Genomic DNA, 7,455 nt, shown 5'->3' on the forward strand with positions numbered 1-7,455 from the left:
ACGTACCTAATGTACGCCCAACGTACTCACGAGCCACTTCACCCCCTCTTAGTCTAATTAAATAGGATAATAGGTTAAATTCATACCTGGCAACTTGGTGCTACAAATAATAATAATAGTAGCCCCAACTTGCATTTTCTTTTCATTGGATTGAACATATGTAAAAGCCCTCGTACTTGAAAAAAAATAAACATAAAAAAATGATTTTAACTTAAGTCCATTTTACTGTTTATTAATATGATATTTGCTAAAATTGTTCGGGTTTACTTTTTTATTTGTGACAACAGCTTTTCAAAGTTACCATAATATTCAATTCATAAGAAAAATGTAACACCTGGACTCCTGCTATGTTTGCTATTTCCCCATGTGTATTGATCAAGGTTGCAAAAAATGCTAGACGTTAGCTAGGCGGTGGACTGGGCTCTAGGAATTAATCGGTTAGACGGGGATTAATCGGGGACCATTAATTATTAAAAAAATAATTCAAAAATTTATAAATCTAACTTTAATACTAAGAATATAAGTAAATAAGCATAAAATTTTAATAATAACTTAATAAGTTTAACAAGTACAACCATTTATCATCCAAAATAAGCATAAAAGTTTAAGAATAAGTTTAACAAGCACACAAAATCATCATCCAACAAGTCTATAAAAAATTAATAATAAGTTTAACAAGCACAACATTTTTCTTCTAATATTCTCCACATACTTCCATTATTTGAGCCCCATCCGACTCATATTCATCTTCTCTCTGACACTTGCTCCTCACTCTCGGACTCGAAATCTTCATTGAAAAGTTCCCTCGTTTTTGGACTTTCTTGGGGTGCTTGACTAACATCGGTTGCAAGAGCTTCATCAACTGTTATAAAAAATCACATTAACACATTAAAATTGCTCACTAAAATCAACTGTCTAGCGTTTTCTGCATCCTCTAGTTTTTGTAACAAAAAATAAAAAGATCAGAAAGGATTAATGAAAAACTGAAGGAGGGTAGAATTGTAATTTGGTGCTTACTATGAGGATGTTAATTATAAGACCTGTGACATTTCCTGCAGCTTAGATACATGATCACCTTTCTCTTCTACAAGCTCTTCTATTCGATAAACCTGTGAAATGCAAGTTAAATATTAACACAAACTTACTAATATTGTGTAAAAAGCACCACAATTAACTATTTTTTTTGTTTAAACAGAAACAATTAATTATCATATAGATAAAAGCATTTTGAAAAGCATTTTGAAAAGCAAAACCAATTCATTATCATTACTATATCTTCGAAAATTGTCACGTTCACGCCCAAAGTTTGACCTCCCACCTCTACTTTTGACTTCACTCACCTTAACAACTCCTCCATCAATAGTCTGAAACAGATCCATGGATTCAAAAGATTGAAAAAACTTAAAGAAAGAAAGACATTAAGATATGACCAAATACAAATATACAATTATACAAATAACAAATACCCTGCACACACAAATACTTTCATTTCGTTTTTGTTATAACTGTAAACAAAATCAGGTTCCTACCTAAAAAATTAAACATTTTGCTGAAAAAATTAGAAGAATAGGGGCTTAATTACCAATGTAAGTGTAGGGTTTTCGCTAATTTTGATGAGAGTAGCGGAGATGAAAGTGTCGGTGAGTGTCGCGGTTAGATCGAGTCGATATAGGGTTAGAATTTCGATGGTCGGTTGTTAGAGGTAGTGAGAGAGGCGATGGTGCAGAGGATTTACAGATCGATGAGGATGAGAATGAACATTCGCAGATTAAGAGGGTTGGTGTATGAGGGATTCTGGAGGTGCTGATGGCGTCGGAGGAGAAGGAGCGGATGTTCGGAGCAAACTAGCACCGATTTGAGTCGAGAATGAGACAACAAGCTTGGAAGGCAATGACGTACCAGTGTGATTCGAAGAAAAGATGCAGACATTTCATGGTTTTAGTTCACGAGTCTGAGAGAGAATTTTGTTGGCAGTATCAGATGGAATGAGAAAAAAAGGAACGAACCCTAGCAAGAAATAATTTCGATTTGACAATTTTGCCCTTAAAATGTCTTGAATTTCCATTGACCGTCTTTGACCGACTAAGGCGCCAAGCTCCGCCTAGCTCCGACTAACTCCGATTAGACCCGGCTTGGACAGACTTTGACCAACCCCGATTACATAGACCGATTAGCAATAAACCTAATCGGTGGCCGTCTGCCTAGCGCCTAGGCGGTGACTAATCGGCCGCCTAGGCCGATTTCTGCAACACTAGTATTGATAATTGTATTTTGGTCCTTGTGTTGTACGTGGGGTGTACCACATGATACACTTGGCATACAAGCTGCGAAGCGAGTACGTGGGGCGTACCACATGGTATGCTTAGCATACTCATGCGAGGCTTGGACAGGGTTGCAGACGCAAACGTAGGGCGTACATCCATGTACGCTAGGCATACATGAGCTTTAATGAAAACCCTAATTTCGAGGTTGGACACTGTATAATCATCCTTATGGCTCACGAAACCCTCATTTCTCAGCCTCCTCTGACCTTTTAGCCTCATATTCGAAACCTTACACCTCTTTTTTTTTTTTTTTTTTTTTTTTTTTTTTTTTTTTTTTTTGAGCTCATTGTGTCCAATTTGGTGTGTTTTAGTCCATATTCAAGAAGTAGAAGCTTGGTGCAAGGTAGTGGATCAAGGAGGAGCTTGTGGAACTTGATTATTTGCTTCATTTTCTAGCTTTTTGAGGTAAAAAGCTATGAACTTGTTCTTTAATGGCTTATATACATATATATACATACAAACACACACACACACACACACACACACACACACACACATATATATATATATATATATATATATGACTTTTTGGTCCCTTTTGGCTCCATGAATGAGATCTAGTGGTTTGGTGCCACTCCAAGAGCTATGAGTTCACACACTTGGTGTTTCTAAGGTTCAAGGTCCATAAAGTTGGACCTTTAGGGTTTAGAATCCCCCATGCATAAGATTATGTCCATTTGGTGAAGTTTCTCTTCACTTTAAGTTGATAAAATTTATTAATTTGTGTTTGCATGCAAACCTTGTTATGAATCAACTTGGTGTATACTTGATATAAATTCTTTTCATTTATATTTCCGCAATCTAACACTTCTAACTTATTATTGTTGAGCTAACAAGATCCTTGAGATTAACTTATTCTGCAACTTATTATCTCGTACTAACGTTTGTTCAAGTGTTCTTCAATGTTTTTCTCTCAACAACCTAGCTACAAAGTTTAGAAAGAATAACAATATTCTTAGTCTAGGCAGATAGCCCAGGTCGGAGTGTTGAACTTCGACCTTTAGAAAGTTGTAGTCATCTGACCGATCTACAAAGTTTACTATCTCATTAAATTTAAATTTTGAAAAATTACTTCAACGTTTCTTAATATAATTCTTTGTAAACTAAAATAATATTTTACTAATTTCTTTATTAGAGGACAAAAATTGTTTCATGTCCTTTCTATTCTTTAACTATTATAATTGAAACTTTAGAAACAATTTGATAAACATTTGGTAGCCAAAAAAATATCACAAATTGATATCGAGTATACTTGTATAAACTAGTACTCATAAAAATATAACATTTGTAATATTTTATTAAAATATTATTATACACGTACAAAATTCTGTTCATGAAATATATTATTAATATTCTTCATGATGTTAGAATATTTAGGATATTATATATTGACCGTGATTCTTTAATATTAGTCTACTTTTTGATTATTTTTTAATTTTTCTTTGAAATAAAGAATATCAAAATTACGTAAATATATTTTATATTTTAATTTTTTTATTTTTTGTTACAGCTTTTCTTTGATATCTAAAATAATATGTGTCCACAAACATATCATTTTTCTCACAAAATCCCACCGGTCTCACTTATATATATATATATATATATATATATATATATATATATATATATATATATATATATATATATATATATATATATATATATATATATATAACATTCAAAATTTCTACCAATTTTTAAGTATAATTTAAGAAAATAAAAACCATCCTTTTTATTACGTGACATAAATATTCATTTAATTCAAATATCACAAAAACATAACATGAAGTTGAGTGTAAATCTCAGAAACATAATCATATCAAGATGCAAATATTGTCACGTCGCACCCTAGTACTTCTCACTAAAACAACCTCAAAAACACTTTATATACAACTAAATACAAAGCTTATTGAGTTCCTCAATACACCACATATTCCATGTCATAAACTTTGTATATAAATTTTAGGCTTACGATCTGATCGTAGCGAACCTAATTCTTTAGTACTTGTAGGTTTACGCTTGAAACACCATTCCACCATCATCCTATCTGGCATGTAGGCTCTCGTTATTATCCTATCGAACATTTAGGCTTTTGAGATCATCCTATCGGAGTGACGTGCAACACCAGAAGTCGTCACATGTCAGCTCCAGACCCCAATTCTCCACCAACCAGTCGATGATGTGGCCCAAATAGGAAATACCATGTGGGCCAAGACACGGTGTGCCTTTCATATATGTCTCTCTCTCTCTCTCTATATATATATATATATATATATATATATATATATATATATATATGCGTGTGTGTGTGCGTGTGTGTGTGTTAACAAGCTATCGCGGACGTCTTAAGCAAATAAACTTTTGATGTTTGGTTGCACTACTGGGTAGCATAGGGAAGCAGAGTTGAATCATCAAGGACACAACATAAATTTCAATGCCTCTTTGTGTAAGGAACATGCTAGTCAAAAAGAAAAAAAATAATAAAAGTGGGTTTTGTTTATTAATTAAAAGCTAAATGGCATTGAAAATAACTACATTAAATTTCGTAATAAAAACTAATTCAGTTCTACTGCGACTTTCTTAATCATGCAATCAGCATAAACCTTGTTATTCAAAATCTATTCTATCTAAGTTGATACTGAGAACAACTAATAAGCCCTAGTATATTCTCTTTTACCAAATTAGTTAAACAAAATAACATCTTCAGTTAACCCTAACTTTTTACTAATATATAATTAAACATACTCTTAATTAAATTCAGAAAAGCAGCATTATGATATGTGAAAAAATCCCAAAAATATTCAATATTTCTCACAAGCTCAGAAGCATAAAAATATTAAATTTCAGTTCATATCATAGTTAAATCCCAAAATGAAACAAATCTGATACTAGTTACTTGTTACAAGTTGATTAGAACAACCACGGATTCTATTAACTGATTAACTAGAATGATTTAATCCCATATTAGGTGATCAAGTTAAAAAGAACTAAAATCAAACATTCATTTAGATCAAAAGTGAAATCACTTGATAGAATCATAAATCAAAAACCAAATCTAATGATTGATTACATGAAAAGTATTGATCTATGTAGAACTGAAATATAGGGTTTCGCCAGACTTGGCTAAAATCCGATCAAAACTAATAAAAAGAGACATTAAACAACTAAATCTTAATAAACTAAATGTATTAGATGATCCACAGCCTTCAGATCTTTAGAAATTCATGAAAACATGCAGAAATCGCCTCAAAAGTCATCTAAAAGGGTTTTTCTTTGTCTGGGAATGTCTAGGGTTTAAACCGATCAGATAGGAGGTATTTATATATGAGTCACCAACAAAAAAAACGAAAAGGTGAAAAAACGATTAAATTTTTGGGAAAAACACGATCGTTTTTATATTGTTTTTTTCCGAAGTCTGGAATTCTCCGTTTAATGAAGTACGGTGTTGTTTTTGGCATATTTGACAAAAACACGATCATGTTTTATGGAGAAACATGATCACGTAAATTCTACAAAGTCTCGAAACTTGATTTTTGACTTGGAAAAGCATCGAAGATGAAGCACGCTGACGTGGAGAAAAAAACGATCGTGTAAACTGAAAACACGCGTTTCAAACGCAAACTATTCAGTTTCAGCAAATCTAACCAAACTTCCAGCTTCCGCGGGTATTTTAGCTCCATTAAGATCCATATATGCATCCAAATCTGCTTCTAAATCCTTACTCGACTCAAAATATCTAAAATTGACATAAAAGCATGAGCAGTACGAGAATCATGATGATAAACATGAGTTAAACATTATTTAAACTAATATACATGCAAATAACATAAAATGTTAATAAAACCTACCCTAAAAGATGCATATAATGGCATCTATCAATATGCTTTATTTTTCTCACATTTTCTCTCTCTCTCAACCTTTCCCATAACCTCGGGATCTGATTTTTCTTTGTTTCCAGGATTTCTTAGCAAGGTGTTGCAGTGTTGGAAATCCCAACAAATAAGTACTCATCATCGAAGTTCCGCTCGTAGAGTTTATGGGTTTTCGCTAGAAAACCCTGTAAGTTGATTTGCACTTGCTACGTTTGTTAAGTGTAACTTAGATTTGAGTCCATTGTCGTTATTTTGAATATAGAAATAAGATTTATATAAAATTTCATTTATAATGTTGATTGATGTACTTACAGGTGTGGTGTCTAGGCAAGATCTTAGTGAGGTGTTTTAAGTAGATTTTTCAAACAATATTTATACCACAAACGGATCCTACCACCAATATGATTTTGCTTGCTCATTCCTAATTTGATTAAACATAGTATTCTTTCATATTAATGAGGAATATGAGATATTGTTCTAATAGTCTCGAATAATATAAATGATGACTAAAACTTAGTAATATCTATAATTAGGCTTTGTAAGAGAAAAGTCGTAAGTGTTAGATAAAGAGCTAACCTACCCGAAAGTACTCCACCTTTAATCAGGTGAGTGTGTAGTTACTTTGATGAGCATGATCTTAATAAAAAGTATTTATTACTTACAAGATTATATATATATATATATATATATATATATATATATGTATGTGTGTATATATATATATATATATATATATATATATATATATATATATATATATATATATATATTAAATTATTACTATTTGTATTCTATGCTAAATGTATACCTTGTACTACGATAGTATTGCATGAGTACAAAATTGTATTGGATGTTTATTACATGTACTGCAGTCTTGTGTAGTTATAAACTAAGGCTTGCAAATGATGCCTAGTTCGAAGTAAGTTAAATACGTGAGTAGTCTCATTATGGGGTAAGGTGTGAGATTAAAATGAAGTGTATTAGTCCTCCTCTCTCTAGACAGCTAGAAATGATGGGTCTATATCAGACAACAAGTGAGTATGTTTGGTTCATCTAACAGAGTAAGATGAAAACGCTTGATTATTCTTGATGATCTTGTGAATCACATTGTTAGTGTGGAACTATAGCCCACAAATGTAGTTGAAATGGGATACCATATTTATCAAATACTCTAATGTTTGGACTTCTCTATGACTTAACACTTACCAAGGAATCCCCACGGTTGTGTAGTCAAAATTGTTGCTTAAACGATGCATCAG

The 7,455-nt window shown here is 32.2% G+C and overlaps 1 long non-coding RNA gene across 2 annotated transcripts; it reads right to left on the bottom strand.

Annotated features, from left to right (window-relative positions):
- Positions 1-529: 529 nt before the first annotated feature.
- On the bottom strand, positions 530-2,000 carry LOC145058830 (uncharacterized). 2 transcript variants are annotated; one of them, XR_013686532.1, is made up of 4 exons: positions 1,583-2,000; positions 1,271-1,364; positions 1,018-1,109; positions 530-862 (listed from the first exon to the last, which is right to left on the bottom strand). It is a non-coding gene; the product is annotated as an uncharacterized LOC145058830 (long non-coding RNA). The 2 variants fall into 2 exon arrangements; XR_013686531.1 differs by lacking the exon at positions 1,271-1,364.
- Between the last annotated feature and the right edge of the window lie 5,455 nt (positions 2,001-7,455).

This window comes from Lactuca serriola, chromosome 6 (genome assembly GCF_051521515.1).
Source record: "Lactuca serriola cultivar US96UC23 chromosome 6, Lser_US96UC23_V15, whole genome shotgun sequence".
Taxonomy (NCBI): domain Eukaryota; kingdom Viridiplantae; phylum Streptophyta; class Magnoliopsida; order Asterales; family Asteraceae; genus Lactuca; species Lactuca serriola.